This window comes from Camelus dromedarius, chromosome 8 (assembly GCF_036321535.1).
Source record: "Camelus dromedarius isolate mCamDro1 chromosome 8, mCamDro1.pat, whole genome shotgun sequence".
Classification (NCBI taxonomy): Eukaryota; Metazoa; Chordata; class Mammalia; order Artiodactyla; family Camelidae; genus Camelus; species Camelus dromedarius.
In genome coordinates, this window is record NC_087443.1 from 9,419,399 (window position 1) to 9,439,176 (window position 19,778).

Here is a 19,778-nt window from a genome sequence, read left to right on the forward strand (position 1 = left end):
TCCCTCACTCCATACACACAAATAAACTTAAAACAGCTTAAAGATGAAAACATAAGACACCGTAAATCTCCTAGAAGAAAACATTGGCAAAACATTCTCAACATAAATCTCAGCAATGTTCTCCTAGGGCAGTCTACCCAGGCAATAGAAATAAAAGCAAAAATAAACAAATGGGACCTAATTAAACTTAATAAGCTTTTGCACAGCAAAGGAAAACATAAGCAAAACAAAAAGACAACATATGGATTCAGAGAAAATACTTGCAAAAGAGGAGACTGACAAGGGCTTAATTTTCATAATATATAAAGAGCTCATACAACCTAATAAGGAAAAAACAAACAACCCAATCCAAACATGGGCAGAAGACCTAAACAAGCAATTCTCCAATGAAGACATAAAATGGCCAATAGGCACATGAAAAAATACTCAGTATTGCTAATGATCAGAGAAATGCAAATCAAAACTGCAATGAGGTATCAACTCACACCAGTCAGAATGGCCACCATTAAAAGTCCACAAATGATATATGCTGGAGAGGGTGTGGAGAAAAGGGAACCCTCCTACCCTGTTGGTGGGAATGTAGTTTGGTGCAACCATGGAAAATAGTATAGAGATTCCTCAAAAGAGTAAAAATAGACTTACCACATGATCCAGCAATCCCAGTCCTGGACATACATACAGAGGGAACTCTAATTTGAAAATATACATGCACCCCAATGTTCATAGCAGCACTCTTTACAATAGCCAAGACATGAAAACAACCTAAATGTCCTTGAGAGATGAATGGATAAAGAATTTGTGGTATATTTATACAGTGGAATACTTCTCAGCAATAAAAAGAATAAAATGCCATTTGCTGCAATATGGACGGATTTGGAGATTGTCATTCGAAGTGACGTAAGCCAGAAAGAGAAAGAAAAATACCATATGATATCGCTTATATGTAGAATCTTTAAAAAAGATACAAATAAACTTATTTACAAAACAGAAACAGATTTAGACATATTTATGGTTACCAGGGGGTAAAAGAAGGGATAAATTGGGAGTTCGAGGTTTGCACTCACTAGGTACTATATATAAAGTAGATAAACAACACATTTCTTCTGTATAGCACAGGGAATATCAATATCTTGTAGTAATGTATAATGGAAAAGAATATGGTAAGGATTTTATATATATATTTATATATATACCACACATGTAAATGAATCATTATGCTGTATATCAAAAATTAATACATTGTAAATCGAGTTTACTTCAATAAAAATATATATATATATTCTCCCATCCTAAATATTTATCTTTTTAATGGTCAACAATGCAATCAAAAAGGTAAAAGCATCACAAAACATAACACTTCTCGGCGTTGGACATTTGCTTTTCCCTAACTTCAGAAGGCAACTTGGTCCCGCTTGGAAATAGATGTTTTGCCACATGTTTCCTTTAAATGTACATATATAAGATACTCACATACTTCTGCCACTAAAATGGATCATGCGTCACCTATACTATGAGAAAAGATGAAAAAAAGTATCTACAAAATCAAAAATGTTCTATTTATATTTCCATCACTGTGCCTGTTCTGAATTACAACCATCAGCAAAGTAGCCAAAGGAAAGGTCTTAAGGAATTTTGATACTCAACAATAGAGCTGTATACCTAAGTCCATGCATAAATTCAACTTAATTTTTTAAAATAATGCTGCTTTTTGAATACATTAATGTGATGAATCATGACATAATGTGTCACTTACTAAAGACTGTTTCCTACTGAAAATAGGATAGGACTATTTCTAGCCGTTTCCCTTTCCAAATCATATGGCTCTTCATGGGAACAACTTTTGATTTCTGAGAATAAACAAATTGTTAAATAAACATTACTATTAGCTCAGAACTTTTCATAGGAAGGCAAATAAATTGTAGAAGTTTACAGGAATTCTAAAGATGACACTGAGAGACTACAAGGAAAGGTAAACTGGGTTTTCCTATAAACTTAACCTTTCCTATAAGCTATAACTATAATTAATTAGTTAATACTGATGAATGCCTCTCATAAAACATTAAAGACCAAAGTAGCTTAAAATGGAATTAAAGGTATACCAAGCTTGTTTTAAAGAAATGTATACACAGGAATGACAAGCTTCAACCAACAGAGAAGGAATAAGGAAGTTAGAAGTTTTAACAGATGCTCAGTCTAGTGGGTGAAGGAGGATGAGGACAGGGTATTTAGATACCCTCAAAGAATCACCACACAAATGACTTACTGATTCTAAATGGAAAAAAACATAACTTCATAGTGGAGGAACAGGCAGACACCACCTAGACAAAGTGACCAAAGTGTTTATCCTCATTAGCAGGAATGAGACCGACAGCCCTCGGACACAAGTCAGCCAACAGACAGGACACGGATCGCTCAGCAGACAAACCCAGAAGAAGAGACGTGTGTGTACAAAACAAGCCGCTGTGCGCGCCCCGATGGCACCGTCAGAAAGACAAAGACCGTGGAGCTGCCACAGGTTCAAGAGGCCTCAGGAGACGTGACAACTAAACGCGATGTGTGATCTTAGATCAGCAAAAACAGCTATAAAGAACACTTCTAAATGCGGGCTGTGGATGAGATAATAGTACTGATCGATGTCAAATTTGTCCAATTTGATCATTATACTGTGTACATGTCAAAGGACATCCCCGTTCTCAGAACATATGCACTAAAGTATTTGGGGTAAAGGACTGTGTTATCTCTGACTTGCTGGCGGTTGGTTCAGGAAAAAAGTCATGCACGCCTGCATATGTACATACCAGCACACATACATACAGGTCTGTATGTGAGGGGCAGGAGGGAAGGAATGGTAGAAAAAAATGGGAAATAGGGAAATTAGGCAACTGGTTGTCCAGGTAAACCAAATGTAGGATTTCCAAGTCCCAGCTTGCAACTTTCCTCTAAGCTTGAGTTACATCAAAATAAAAAGGGATATACAAACAATAACAATAGAAAATAACAAGGAGTCCCAGTTTGTCTTACCTGGAATTGTACTAATTCTAACCAAAGGACCCGAGGCCAGGGCGCTGCTGCAGAACTCCTGGTTTAGAGTTAAGGGCAGTCAAACACGCCTCACAGACAGTGTAAGGCTTGGCTTTCATCTGCTTCTGATGTAAGTTTTAGAGGCTGAGGGCGCTGTAGCTGCGGACACAAGTATCTCTTTAACTGATGGTTTGGCTGCTACTTCAGAGCGACAGCAGACACGCTGGGAAGGCATAGTATGAAAGATGATTTCAAGCTCTACTCTTCTAAGTAATTAAAAACATTCAACTTTCCTAAAGTGGTTGTAAAAAATTATTACTTCACTGATTTAAGCCATATTTAAGATGACAGATACAACATCTTACAATAAAATTAGAACATTCTTACCACAAAAATGCTCATAATATTTCACATATGGTTCTAGAATTCTTTAAATATGTCCATCCTTAACCATAATATTTTTAAAAATTAAAAAGTTGCTTTAACATTTAGGACTTGTACAAATGAATTCTTTGATTAAATTCTACAAATAAAATAGTACAATGCCTTGAGTATCAAAGTTTCAATTTACATAAAACTGAAAATATTATGCAATGTACACCAATACACTACAAATATTAACTTATTCAAAGTGAAGCTTCTGACATTTTCTAAGGGTATAGTAAAATCATACTTCTAGGACTAGGTGATAATGCTTACCAAGGGCAGACATGACTATCCCAGAAGCTTTCACAGGATCATTATAATACTGGCCAGGGGCTAGACCACATACTGCCCCTAAAAGTCATTAAATAATGCCTTGAAGTGTAAATGCAGGCATCTCTGACTGGCCTAGAAACCTCAGAGACTCCTTCAGAGCTTCTGGAGTAGTTCTGTCACTACAGTTCCCAAAGTCTTCCAATTCTGAAATGCACCAATGCTGGAACTGGAATAAGTATTGGATCCAACGGGTTTTCACCGACATGAAGGAGTTTAGTGAATGTTCCACACGAGCAAATGGCAATGAGCAACACCCATCAACTGAAAGAGACACCACTGTTATTTGCTTCACATGCCCTGATTTCAAATCATATTACAAAAACATAGTAATCAAAAGAGCATGGTATTGGCAGAAAAATGGAAACATACATCAGTGTAACAGAATTGAAAGCCCACAGTGAAACTCACACCTGTATGTGCAATTAATTTCTGACAAAGAAGAAAAGAACATACAATGGAGAGAAAGCAGAGTCTCTTCAATAAATGGTGTTGGAAAAACTGGAAAGCCAGGTTTAAAAAAAAAAAAAAGAAAGAAAGCCAGACCACTATCTCACACCATACACAAAAATCAACCCAAAATGGGTTAAAACTTCAATGTAAGACCTGAAACCATCAACTGCTAAAAGAAAGCATAGGCACTATGCTTTGAGCATTGCTATTACCAACATTCTTTTGGTAATACCAAGCAAGGGAAACAAAAGCAAAAATAAATGAATTGGACTTCATTAAACTCAAAAGCTTTTGCACAATAAAGAAAAATATTAATAAAACAAAAAGCAGCTTACTGAATGGCAGGATATATTTGCAAATGACATATCTGATAAGGGGTTAGTATCCAAAATATACAAAGAATTCATACAACTCGACATAAAAAACCAAACAACCCAATTAAAAATGGGTAGAAGACCTGAACAGACATTTTTCCAAAGAAAAGATACAGTAGGCCAATGGACTCTTCAAAAGATATTCAACATCACTAATTATTAGGGAAATGAAAATCAAAACCACAATTGCCTCACTCCTATCGGAATGGCTATTACCAAATAAATAGGAAATAACAAGTGTTGGTAAGAATGTGGAGAAAAGAGAAACCTTACGCACTGTTTCTGGGAATGTAAATTCATGCAGCTGCTACGGAAAACAGCAGGGAGATTCTTCAAAAAATTAAGAATAGAATTACCATATGACTCACCTTTTCTACTTCTGGGTCTTTATCCTAAGAATACTAAAACACTAATTCAAAAAGATACATGCACCCTTAGTTCACTAGCATTACTTATAACGGCCAAGATATGGATGCAACCTAATTGCCCATCAATATATGAATGGATATAGAAGATATGGTACATATATACACAATGCAGTATTACTCAGCCATAAAAAGATGAAATTTCACCCTAGTCAACAACATGGATGCATCCTGAGGGTGTTCTGTGAAGTGAAATAAGTCAGTGCAGAAAAACAAATACTGTATGATTTCACTCATATGTGGAATATAAAAAAGAAACTAGCAAACAAAAAAGCAAAATATATGAATAAACCAAACCTACTAAAAATAAACATGTAGCTACTGAGAACAGAGTAGTGGTTACCAGAGGGGAAGGACAAAATGGGTAATGGTGGGACAACTGGATAGTGACACATGGAAAGTATTTTTGGTGACGAGGTCACTGTAGGGCACCAAGAATTAGAAGTACAATGTTGTACACATGAAACTTATATAATGTTATAGACCAATGTTTATTGAGTAAAAAATTTGAAAAAAGAAATCTCAGTGAAGTTGCAACTTTCAGAACACTGCACAAGAACTTTAGATGTTTTTGTGAAATTATCGATTTCTTAGGAAAATTGATAAGGCTTATCAGAAACCATGAGTTCCAACGTATATACATTCAGAGGGCTTTTTTTTTAACAGTTTAATTGAGTTATAGTCATTTTACAATGTTGTGTCACAGTTTTAAGATACAGAAACCAAGACCACAGGTATCACAGGAAGGTGGCAGAGGTATAATAAGAATGACCTGCAAATCACATGGATAATTGACTTAACAAGTAACTATTATTAAAACCGAAGAGGATGTGGATTATGGCTACGTGAGGTGTGCTACTCAAACAAGCTCAACGCCTTTCTACAGCTCCAGACACTGGTCAGAATCCTCCATCCGTGCTCTGTTCTGACTTTTACTTTTCAGAGTTTTAGCAATGGGTATGGTCATCTGTGAGGCTGTCTACAAAGCAACAATGAAAGGACTAAATAAAGTGTAAAAATAACACGAAGAAATGTTAACCAGGAGAAGACAAGGTACAGTATGGTTTAAGTATCTCCACAAGTGATGCATTTCTTCCATTTATTCTTAACTTTAAGAACCATAAGAGAGACAGGTGGGGTTACATTAGAATAATGGAAATAAAAATGTAAATTAAAGAATTAAAAATAGAAAGAGACTCACAGACATAGAAAACAAACTTATGGTTACCAAAGAGGAAAGGGAGGGAGAATGGATCCATTGGGAGTTTGGGATTAGCAGATACAAACAACTATATACAGAATAAATGAACAACATAGTCCTACTGTAGAGCACAGGGAGCTATATTCAATAATTTGCAGTAACCTCTAATGAAAAAGAACATATATACGTGTGTGTATATAACTGAATCACTATGCTGTACACTAGAAACAAACCCAACATTGTAAATCAACTACACTTCAATAAAAAAGAAAAAAAGAATAAAAGAAGTAGTAAGTTATTAAGATTTTGCCTCTTAGTCCCAAACTCCTAAGGCTTGGGATGCTGGTGCTGGGAGTCAAACAATTACCTTTGTCCTTTGCCATCTGGCTCCCTGACAGGTTTCACTGAGGAGAAGGGAAGAGAGGGGTTGGAGGAGGGGACGGGAAGCTAGGGGATTTGCTGCTCTGGTGAGCTCTGCCCCCAGACACTTCTCACGAATCAGCAGGTGGCTCCCGTTCCGGCTTGGTTTTACAGGCCCAAACCCAGCATCAAAGCACCCTCCAAAGTACCAGCCCAGTCAGTACCACCTCCTCAAAGCTCCCAGGCTCAGCTCTGCGAGGCTCATTCTCTGAGCTCCTCGGGCACTGTTTGCACAGGCAGCATCGTCTCCACAGACGTCTGGGTCTGAGCCCCACAGAACGCTCTCCCTCACGTGCTAGGTTGCTGGACAACTCCAACCTCTTCATGTCATTCCTCTAGCCCTAGGCATGATGGCTGCTCCCAATATTTACCTGAGAGTCCCTTTTTGCTCTAACATGTGGTAACAAAATTACCTGTGTAAAATGATTTCCATTACACTAACAAATATGGTTTCTGTTTCTCTGACTTCACTCAGAACTAGTAAAAACAATAATCTATTAATTTAATGGATTATATTTTTCTAAGTACTTAACAGCTTTCTGGTACTAGTATTTAATTTATTTTTATTTATTGCTTATTCAGAATATCTGTTTTAACTGTTCACCAGATAACTTGCTAGTTTTTCAAGTTACTCTTTCCCCAAAAATGGTTTTATATATAGTACTGTTCATCTGCAAACATATATTTGAAGTCTTCTTAAACATAGTTTGTTCTTTTAATTAAATTTCACATGGTCCTTAATTGTGTTTACGCTTGAATTTGCTAAGCTATATAATTTCATCATAAACAATAAAAAAAGGCTGTATTGTCACACATTTTAAATTAGTAAGACCAGATGATTACATCTCAACTCTAATTCAGATAGATTCTTGGATGGTTACCTATTTTTATTTCTTCTTAAATACAATGATTAAAGATATATATGAACAGAGGAGCATATATAACATGTATATAACATATACCCAATTTCCAACTTAAGACACAGAACTAGTATTTTGGAAGAGTCCCATATGCTCCTTACATTCCACCCTCAGGCCCAGAGGCAACCACTACCTTCAAGGTTGTCTTTTTCATCCCCTTGCTATCCCTAAATAAGTTATATAGATATATAAACTTTGAAAATTGAAATCATACTGTTTGTATTTTCCATGCCTTGTTTTTTCTTAAGATTGTATTAATAAGAGTTATCTATTTTTAATGCAGATAAATGTAGTGCAATTAGTTTCACTCTTCAACAGATGCTTTTTGAGAGAAGATACTAATTTACTCAGCAATTATTTTATTGAAAAATATCTGAGGGGTTTGGTTGCTGCTGCTATAAATGTAGTTAGCCTGGTCACCTCTGCACTGGTATATACATCTAGGGACCAAAAGCTGGGTCAGAGAATGTGGATTTTAAAAAGTTAGTGAAATATTGCCAGATATTTTTCCAAGAAAGTGTGTTAATTTATATTTCCACTATCAATGTAAAAGAGATCTCACTAATCCATATTTTTGAAAATATTTCACATTCTCTGACTTTTTAAATTTTTTAAAAAGATATTAATCGGTAGTATTTTGGCGTAATTTGAAAAGGTATTGATACTTACACCCTCACTTTTAACATGCTGTCATTTACCTCTGTAAATGTCTACTTATAAAGCAACCAGTGTATTTTTATCAATGTTCTCCTGCAGGGCAAGTTCATCCAGACAGCTTTACTGAAGAGTCTCTCTAGCTGAGTACAAAGGGTGAACAGGGGTTTACAAATTGAAAATGGAAAAAGAAATCATCACAGCACCTCAGTCACAGAGAATGAAACATTCACAAAGAGATTACTGTAAATGACTTGAATCCCATGGTGACAGTTTACTACATATGTGAAGACTATATTCACCTGATAATTTGTTTATTGCGTTCCTGTGGGAGACAGCATCTTATGGCTATGAATTAATCTAAGTTGATTATTGCATGAAAAGAAAACATTTTTGCAAAGTACACACTGTAACACAATCAGGGATAATTTCTAAAATAAAATAAATCTTCACTTGAAATGTCAAATAACCACCTTTAATTACTGTGGGTTTCTCAAGGCAGTCAGGTCAGAAAAGCAAGTGGTTAGTGAAAACGAGGAAATGCAACTTTACTATTTTTTTCTAATGGGAATAAATGGCATAAATCTTAAAAGTAAATGACCAATGACTTGATTTTCTTCTCATTAACTCTCCCTTCTACTAGCAAAGTTACCACTGAAAGCAATGGAGAGTCAAGAGATTTACAGCATGAAAAGTCTAAACATCCAGAAAATGTTTATCTGAATTGAGAACATGTGCATATTGGTACAGGGAAGGGGAGGGAAATTCAGGAGAGAGAGAAAGATGATTAAAGTTTACTAACTTTGGAAAAAGTATGACAAATTAAAATGTATCTTTCAAAGCCTATTTAAAGTTATTTAAACATCTCAAACAGAAAAACTTTATAGTAACCTAAAGTCTTTCACCTGGAGGAAATTATGGAGTGATAAAAAAATTTTTAAGAAGTACTAATATATTACCTTGTACATTTAAATAGTTACTTTATATCAACCTCACTGGCCCTCAAATTAGAATCTTTTTTTTTAAAGTTCTTTGCATCACTTTTGTCTCCCTTCTTTGTCAAAATCACTATCATCTTTTTTTTTTTTTCACTATCATCTTTTATTTGAGTTCATTACTAACTGGTCTCTGAAATTCTATGCTTGTCAAAGCAATATTTTCAAGACACAAATCATATCACTCCAATTCCCTGAACAGAATTCCTCAGTGGCTGGATATTGATTTGGAATAAAATGTAAACCCCTTCTAAAGTATATAAACTTGTGTGGTCTGCATGATCAGAAAACCTTCTCATCTTATGTTTACTGCATTCCATGAATACAGGGGTATATCTGGACTATTCATTCCTCCTGGATTCCCTTCTGGGAAATCCAACCAGCTATACGGGCTATTAAAGAGTCATCTTACCTCTCCTTCTTCCTTACCCTGTGTATCTGTTTGGTTAGAATCTTGCTTCAGTACATCTCCAAGGACTCCCAGATCCCCTTCTCCTCTTCATCCTAACCCAGGGTCCTTAGCTTGCACCAGAATATCTGACTAGCAGGTCTCCAGCTTCAAGTCTCCCCTCTAAACCATCATTCACAAGTGCCTCATGATGGCCTTTCAGAAAAGCCTATCTGAGTGCACTGCATCCTGGCCTAGAAGCATTCCCGTGGCTAAGCAGTGACTGCCCAATGGAGTCCAAACTCTTCAGCAGGCCCTTAAGACCCTTTGCAAAGATGGCTTGCCATCTTCTGATTCCATGTCCCTCAGCACCTTATGTTCTAGCTGTATCAGGTTTCACCATCCATTTCTTGTCACTTTATTGGTTACTTTTCAAAATCCAATTTAAATATAATTCTACAAGTATATTTAATCATTCCTCTCCTGTGTTTCTATAGTATTTTATTTATATCACTAACGAAATACCTTTATACTGGGTACTGGTTACTCATATAGCCATCAGTCTCTACTAGTCTATGAACTATGAAGGAAGGGTCTATGTTTTTATTTTTTATTTTCTATTAATTTAATAAAACACTTATTGAATGATAGATGTTAGACAATAATATCTCTGAGATTCCTTACTGATATAAATGTCATAAATTTTTATTATTCAATTCTATTTTAGGAGACAAACCACCCTTTAAATTCTTAAGTTGCCTTTCTAGAAAGCATTTTGGTAATAAAAGTACCAGGAATCTTAAAAAATGCCCATCAAATCTGATCCAGTATTTATAATTCAAATAATCTATATTAAGGAAATAATCAGAAATATAGTAAAAAAAAAAAAGCTATCAATAGGATGTTCAACACAATATTTCTTAACAGCAGGGAAAATTGGAGTCTAATTTCTTATAACAATCTAATGACTTACTAAATTACAGCACAATGATAAGATGGATTATTATGAAACTATCTTAAACAGTTTTTGAATTATAGTAAATGACATAGGAAATGCTCATGGTATAATTTTCAGTGGGAAAACATGTATAAAGGTGAATACAGATGTCCAGTCAAATGGAATGATGAATTCATAGGCTGAGCCTTTCTTCTGCTGAAAACACATAGCAATGAATGGGAACATAAAAGAGAAAATCAAACCAACACAATGTGCTTTACAAAAAATGTTAATATCTCTTTGGACCAGAAATAGCAGAAAAGCCTAAGTTAATAAATAATGTGGAGGTGAGAGGTCACTGGAGTGTGCACATGGAGGAGAAGGTAAAGATCTTGGCTTACATGGAAACTGGTGGGGTGAGACGTCACACAGCAGGGAATGGAACTGGTCTCACTACTGGAAACCCAGAGCTGTGACTCGGCTCCACTCATGAAAGGAAGGTGAAAAGAGATATGGTCCATACACAGCTGTGTGTCTAGAGCAGCAACAGCAGACAGATAAGCTTTCCAGGCAAGTCCTGAGCCAAGTCATTCACTAACTTGATGTCTGAATCTGCAATAACCTAACATGTCCACATGGCAGGACTTTCAGGCAGGCTAAGTCAAAATAATTGAAAAAATTAAGAGAGTGCAGATGTGTGGGGTCAGGGGACAGGAGAGAGCAAGGGACAAACAGATTGACAGACAGTATCTGTCAAAACTCCTCAACTCTTCAGTTGTAACACAAAAGCAATCATAGATAATTTATAAATGATTGGATGTATATGGCTATGTTCCAATTGAACTTTACAAACAGCCTGCAGGCTGTAAACTTCTGACATCTGACACCTGTTTTAAATCTACATTTTAATACCTTAAAGAAAACTAATGAGTAGAAACAAAGCTTACAGCTATTAACAAATGAAAGATGAAACAAAAATTATAGAAAATCCAAATAAAATTTTAATGTATTTTTATAAACATCAAAGAGATAAAGAAAAGATAATATTCAAAATAAGAAAAAGAAATTTTAAAAGTAAAGATATGGTAAAAACCATATTACAAATCATAAGAAACAAAAAAATTATCATGATTTTAAGACAATTGCATTGATAATATAAACACCAGGTTGGACAGAGTCAGAGAGAGAGCTAATGAACTGGAAGACACTGTGGAGAAATGCATGAAGGTTATAGCAAAAGGAGTGGGGTAGATTTTAAAAATATAAAAGACAATTTAGGAGACATAGCGTGTTGAACCAAGTGGCTCCAATGTACATCTAAGAGGAATTTCAGGAAAAGCAGAGAAAGTGATGAATACATGAAAAGGTAATTGTCAAGAATTCTTAAAAACATTTAGGTAGACATCAGTCTTTAAATCAAAAGTTCTAAGTACAGCGCAAGATAATAAATAAATAAATAAATAAATAAACAGATAAATAAACAAATAAATTCATACTACATATACTAAAGCAGAGCCAAAGATGAGTAAGGATGAGAAAATTACAAAAGTCAACAAAAATCAAAGACAGATTATCTAAAGCAGATTCAACACAGATTTATCAGTGATAAGAGATGGCAGAAGAAAAAAAGTATCTTCAAAATATTGATGAAAATGTTGTCAGTCTACAATTCCATGTCCAGCAAACTAATCATTCAAAAATAAGAAAGAAAATTTTTTACAGTTATTTCCAGAATCAGAACTTAATACCTACCAAGCCTCACTGAGCAAATAACCAAATGAGAAGGGAAAAATAGGATACAACATTTGTGGTAGAGTCACTAAATATATTGGTAAATATTATTATTTAAGGATCAGTAATTTTTAAAAGAAAAATGATAGTAGTAAAAGTCAGGAAAAACATCAGAAGAAAGAAAAGAGTAATTATTAGTTAGAATGTTCTAAAAGTTTCATCTTATTTGGGAAGATAAATATCATGAATAAATTTATGACATGTTTTAAAATTATACACATTCAGAAAATATGTTAATAATTAAGATTAGCCAACAAATTAATAGTAATACTGTCTATAGCTTTCAAAATGTATTACAGGAGTCAGGGAGAGAATGTTGACAAAATTTTAAGATAATAGAAAGCCAGAAAAAAGACATAATGTAAACATAAATATATTATCCAACTATAGAGCAGAAAATGTAAGAATGGACAAAAATTACAAAAATTGTATGCATCATGGTGTCACTGGAATAATTCATGCATGTGCAACATATACACATACTAGATAAAAACATACCAAAATATTAACCTTATGATATTGGACTACAGGATGACAGATGATGGAAGAAATTTTCACATACTGAAATACGGATAAGTCATTCTGGCTTATACATGATTTGGCTTAAAGTTTATGCTAGCTACAACAGACTGTTTTGAGGCTTTCAAACATGCACTGTACATCTGCTTTAACTATTAAAGAAAAAAGTGCATTCAAGAATCAAAATGGATCAGTACCATACTGTTTTAATTACTATAGCTTTGTAGTATACTCTGGGAGCATGATTCCCTTAGTTTTGTTCCTCTTTCTTAAGATTGTTTTGTCTACTTGTATTCTTTTGTGTTTCCACACAAATTTTAATAATTTATTCTAGGTCTGTGAAAAATACCCTTGGTATTTTGATAGGGATTGCATTGAATCTGTAGACCGCCTTGTGTAGTATGGTCATTTTAACAATACTAATTCTTCCAATCCCAGAACATGGTATACCTTTCCACCCATTTGTGTTGTCTTCAACTTCTTTCATCAGTGTCATTATAGATATGTTCCTGTATTACCAAAAACTTGAATTTTCTGCACTGTAGCAAACTCAAGGACACCAGCGGTCACTCTCAGAACAATATCTGCTAGTAGTTGCTAGCTGTTACCTCATGGTCTCAAGGTCTCCCCTTGTAATTATGCAACTATTTTGGACCAATCTTTGCTTAACAAATACCTTTACTTCTTGCCAGCTCCAATTCTAATTCTTGACAAACAACATATGTAATTTTGCAGTTTTTGCCTTTATAATCCTTCCCCATTTGTGGTTTGGCAGAATACAATCCAAGTGCCTCTTGACTCTTTGTCTCCCAGGATACAATCCTCAGATTGGCTCAAATAAAACTGTTCTCTGTTCCTACTGCAAATAGTTTATTGATTATTTCCATTGATAAAAATAAATATATTTTCTTCTCTACATTTTTCCATGTTGTCTGATGTTCCATACTAAAATGTTACTGATTCTAAAATCATAATAAAAAATTATTTTAAAAAAAGCTACTGGTTGCATTTGAATTAAGTTTATAACATCATTTTTTCTTTTCTCAAACAAAAATGAATAAAATCAGACATCTACAATTATAAATGTAAGTGTTCCAAATAAATATAAAACAATACAAATAAATCTATGGCTGATTTTTCCTGTATATGTCTGGGCAAAGACATTATTTCAACTTGAACATACAGGTAATGAATTTTAAATATTTTCAAGTCAGATACTGAAGGTGGGGGAGGGCAGAGGATACAGGGAAGTATGTGCATGAGAACATTCATGCCCAGTTCCAGTAACTTAATTACTCAGTGCTCTGTTCATGTTAAGTCATGTGGCAAGTGGAACGATTTCTACCCAAGAAAGGAAAGGGAACAGAAGCCATCATGGGGCACGACGGCATCAAGAAGAGCTGCTCACAGTCAGAACAGGGCACAAGCTGACCAGGCTGGTAAACCAACTACACGTCACTGAGCTCGGGAAGCCAGGGAGCTCCCTGAGGGGCCGGAGAAAGCATGGCAACAATATACATACCAAACACAGCGGATGCTCGTATAAAGCGCTAAAATGAGATTCAGTTGTCTTATTAAAATGCCAGAGCCATGACACATTATTTCTCGGTCTTTCCTTATAAATAAAAATTAAGTCTGGAAGCAGAAACAGTGACAGAGCCAGAAGATGGGTGACTTAGGGCTGACAGCTTATCTGTCTTTATCAAACTAATCACACTCTTTATTCTATTTTCCTTATCATAAATAGCCAATGTCTTTGAGATATTTATTATACGGAAAATATTGGGATAAATTCTCTACATATATCATCTAATTTTCTAAATCTTCTTTAAAAATGTTGCTTCTGAAAAAAAGAATGGTCAGGCTATTTGAATCTTCGGAAATGAATTATCTAATTTGATCACTTAAAAGGGATCATTATTAGGGTACATTTATCAAGGTAGATATTAATGTAAAGTAACTGTATCCAAAATAACCTCCTATTTGACTCCTATTTAGTCAAATCAATGTATATTTATACCCATCAAATTCCATAAAGGGACATGAGGCAGTTTTATTCTACATCTTGTTGATATGGAATGATGCCTTCATGCTAGATCCTTCCTAGAAATGGGATTTAAATTCCAGATCACAAGATTTCCTTCCTTGTGTCACAAAACATCTCATTTTTATGAAAAAACAAAAACAAAAACAAAAACATTTTGGAAAAGCAAAAAATAAAAGGCATAATTGGTTCTGATTTTTGTCAGTTTTTCAAAAGATCCCTCAGAGTTTGACAGCCTTGTCAACAGCCATTCAAGCTGCTCTCATTTTACAAGAACAGTAACATGTAATGAGACTATACATGACCTAGTTTCATTTCCCCACCTTTACTGTAAGCCCCTCTGAGGCACACGCCATGCTTCTGTTACTCACAGGGCAGCAGGCCTGCATTTCTTGAAGCGAGTTCCTCCGAGTACAGCACCTACTAGACATACTGGGAAAAGTGCTCTGTGGTCAAGTGAGCTGGGAACTGCTGCTACCCTTTGTCCAGAGGGCCCTGGAAATGCCTTCAAGCTTAGCTTAGCCCAGCAGTTCTCATACTCATTTAGCCATGAAATCCCGCATTTCTAGGGCACCAAATTGTAACAGCCTATGGACAAACTTGAGAAATGTGGTGCTGAGTACATGTAGCAGGTGCTAGTTGAGGGAACAGACCATTCAGAATAGTTCTTCTTATCCCAATATAAAGTATAAACTCTTGGGGTTAAAATCATCACCTTCTTAACCCTCTGAGATGCTCAGAAATTGCTAAGATGCTCCTTCAATAAGCAGTCATTGCTCGAGAAGACAGATGTGCAGGAGGAAGTAGTTCTCATCGGTACTGCCTACTTGTCCTTTACAAATCCATTTCCCAGTGTGTGTTAGTTCTCCCTTTTTAACTCTGAGTCTTGAGAGTTAGAAATGTGAGCGTTTTCATGACTTTATGTAACTATAGCAAGAAAGCATGTAGATATGAAAAGTAAATGAGGTAACATTCCAAAGTGCAGCAGCAACCAAAGTAAACATAAATCCCCTGTTAATGAGCTCACCATGACACTTGTTTATAAAATCATTTGTGAACTATGAAATCCTGCTTTGCAAGACTGAATTGATTAAAGTGTTAAATATTCTCCAGATAGCCCTGAAATGTCCAGCACTACATCAGAGGTGGTGGTGCGGGAAGAGAGAGAGAGGGAGAGAGAGGAATTTCAGAAGGAAATCAAGATAACTGGCAAAATTTTGTGGTATGATAAATACTATACATGAATGGTTGAGATGTGTATTGCTTTAAGAAATCATACTTAAATGCATAGTAATGTAGCATTACATAAACATAACACAGTTTTAATTGTTACTTTTAAAAAAAACAAGGCAGTCATTCCTGGACTCAATCAATGAGCACTTGTATTAGAGGCTCTAAGGAAGAGTATCTTAATGACAAGTCTTCACCCTCCCTGGACAGTTGACTGTAACTTTGGGTACCCACATCACCTAGCAGATGCCTATCCTGCATCAGGCCCATAATAAATGCTTAGTGTTTAAGAACTACAGGCAAACTACACAATGTTACTACTTTGATTTAAATCCATATAAAAGCATCTGTAACTGGAATATAACAACTCCATAAATTTGATTATAGATCAGTATCTTTGGATAAACACTTTAGCACTGAGACTGTATCTCTTAAAATTTTTTATCATCTTTTTGGTTTCTGGGCAGCAGTAACCAAGCCTCTTCTTCTCATCTAGTGAGACATGAAATGAAAATCTCACATAAACTTAGTCACTCCCTGTCTGTACTTAAAAAGATAGAAAAAGGCTTAAATAGGTGAGGTGTCTCAACTCCATAACAAGAAGAAGCCTCATGAAAAGAAGGTAAAAGGGATGAATAAAAAAGGTGAAGGGAATTAAGAGGTACAATCTGCCAGTTATAAAATTAATAAGTCACAGGGATGTAAGGTACAGCATAGGGAATACAGTTAATAATATTGTAATAACTTTGTATGGTATGTAATATATGAAAAAACTGAATCACTAAGTTGTGCACCTGAAACTAATATAATACTGTAAGCCAAGTGTACTTCATCAAAAGCAGGGAGGGGATGAAAGGGAGTTTTTTCACCAAAAAAAAAAAAAATTGTAAACAATTTGCTTTTATGTATTACTTTCAATTTACAAATTCAAAGAATTTCAAACTCTCTTCAAAATGATTTGATATAAGGCTTGTCAACTAACAATAAAGCATTACACATATATGTGTTTTTTGATCAAATATGTGAAAAAAAACATTTTCTTCCCAGGCAAGTTCACAAGCCACAAAATCTTGGGCAGGTGCACCAAGGGCGGGGTGGGGGGGGGAATATTTATCTTTTAACAACGATGTGACAGAAGTCTGTCCTCTCACTGAAAATGCACAAATATCAATCATGAGTTGCTTTAAGACTGTACATTACCTCTCAGGTCTCTCTTTAGTTTTCTGAGGTCTTTTTGAAAATCTTCAAACTTCATCTGTGAGGTCTGAAGGAGGTCCTGGGGTTCAGGCAGTGGAAACACACACTGTTCCTTTCCAGCATTCTGATCAGCAAGAAGAACAAAGTGTTCATATAACTGAGAAGAATACAACAGCAGCAGTGACAAAACAATGACACACACTGTCAAATTGCTTACCAGTAAAGAACAACACAACATGACTCTGTGAAAACCGTCTGACCTCATCAAAATTACGCAGATAATAGGAAACAACATACGACAAAAGGCCTCTGCTATTGTCCTAGGCAGAAAGACCAAAGTAATTAGAAATAGATTTTACAAATTATTACATATACAGTGTCAAATAAAATTAATTCCAGTAAATCCACATATTTAGATGAGAATATTTAGAATGAAAGGTGAAATTCTGTGTTTCACGTTACTTTAGCTTAATAGCACAGAAGACCTTGTGTTCCCCACTGTTCCAACCTAATCTCCAAGTGGACGCACAGCGGTTTCAGGGTGGGGTCTCAACTGTGTACACTTTCCTGTTTTCACCCTCTTCGATCAGAAAATTAGCTCATTAATTTTTATGTTTTATTATTAAAAATATAACTACCATCTAAACTGAAAAGGCAAACTCTCTCCAGCATTTCTGCACAGCTGGACCAACAGTGCCACTCCAACAGTGAGTCTGACCGAGGCTTGTTAGTATGTGGATTAAGAAAATTTTAAAGTTAAGTATTATTTCAAATAAGCTGGAGATTTAAAAAATGCAAATACATATTATTAATCATGTTAGCAACTGAGATGTCAAAATTAACATCCAGGCATCCAAAATTAACATTAATGCAAAATGTGTGTAGTTCTAAAGAAAAAAAGTAAAATTGTTTCGTATCTAGCAAAGAAGAAGATGTTCACCTTCTTTCTGGCACATTTAGAGATATTAATTTTTATTTTTTTTCATTGCTCAAAATCTGGATGTGTGAAACCTAATATATATTTTAAAACACCCTCTGTAATACAAGCTTTGTTTTCTATAATATTCAATCAGTCAGGACTTTTTCCCCCATTGATAAAAAGAGCAACATCGCTTTATAATCAAGTTTGACATGACATTATAATGTACCTATTAGATTACCCATATAGTAATATATTCTATACTACTAACATATCTATATACAGAATATGCACAGTTATGATAATGAAAGTGATATATTTATAAGAAACAGGATTGTCTGTAAAATGATGTAAGCAACTTGATTCGTTTGTCTTTCCTAACTTGTACATCAGTGAAATGACTAGCAATACCTGAATCAATTAACAGAACATGTAGTAAATGCCTGCTGATAGGCACGCTGAGCAAAATTAATTCCGAGTGATCGGATCCACATGGGTATACAAATAGGACTAACTATATACATGTATAACTATACAAATATAGTTTTATGTGTTTTATAGAGAAAGAATGAAATCAGGAAGACTTTGCATAGCTCTTGTGAAATTATAAAAGAATCTTGCTTCTTGCTTCATTGCTTTTTATCCAGATTACTTCTTAATTATTTAAATTAATGAAATTTAACTTATTGGAGGATTGAATAAGATATATTTACCAATACAAAAAAATCTCTTATTCATATACAGTTATCATTCTCAGACTCTGTTTCAGATTCATTTTTATAAGTAACATTTACAAAAAATGATTTGTTTCATTCCAAAAATCAGTTGTTAAAAACTATTCAAAAGCTAGCATATGTTTAGAAGAAAGTGGGTTTTTTTTTTGAAGAAATGTGATTTATCAGGTTGTCAAAGTGGAGGTTCCTATGAAAATGTGCATCATACAAATAAACAGCATTTGAACAAATACAACCATAAAAAATCACAAAAAGTGCATGCTGTTGGTGTTCTAAGCAAGGATGACGTCTTCCCCAATTTTGGGAAAGCCCACTGTCTGGCATTTCATAGAAGCCCGATGAAAGCCAAGTTAAGAGGTAAAATACAATGCAGAAAAGCACAGTTATCCTCACATTTATTCATGACATGTGTGCACAGAAGATACTGCATTTTCCGAATGGAAAGAGCCCACCCGTAGCCTGGATGCCATCTACAGGCTGCTATGATATGCTCACTGCTCAGGTTTGTCCAGAAACCTGGCATTTTCCTTGTCTTTGGAGGACTGGCCATGCTTTTCCATTATTTCCAGTTCATCTCATTGTGCTCTGTGGAAAAACAAAAGCCAAGTGGTTGTTAGATAATCATGATCTAAAATACAGGAAAATTCTATATATTTTGATATTTTTAACATCTGTTTGAGGTAAAATTTGACTTAATTCATGACACATTTTAAAATGTTTAAATATGTTTAATGCAAACCAGATCATCTCCAAATCTTCCAAATGCTATTGGCTATTAGTGACGTTCCCATATAAATAAT

At 34.9% G+C, this 19,778-nt stretch overlaps 1 long non-coding RNA gene across 4 annotated transcripts in view; it reads right to left on the minus strand.

The window, feature by feature from the left end:
* The window catches only part of LOC105095361 (uncharacterized), a 38,439-nt gene extending 20,830 nt beyond the window's left edge, over window positions 1-17,609 (minus strand). For all 4 annotated transcript variants that reach the window (XR_010381852.1, XR_010381851.1, XR_010381849.1 and 1 more), the window contains exon 1: window positions 17,329-17,609. This is a non-coding gene — a long non-coding RNA (uncharacterized LOC105095361). The remainder of the gene's footprint in view (window positions 1-17,328) is intronic.
* Window positions 17,610-19,778: the final 2,169 nt, after the last annotated feature.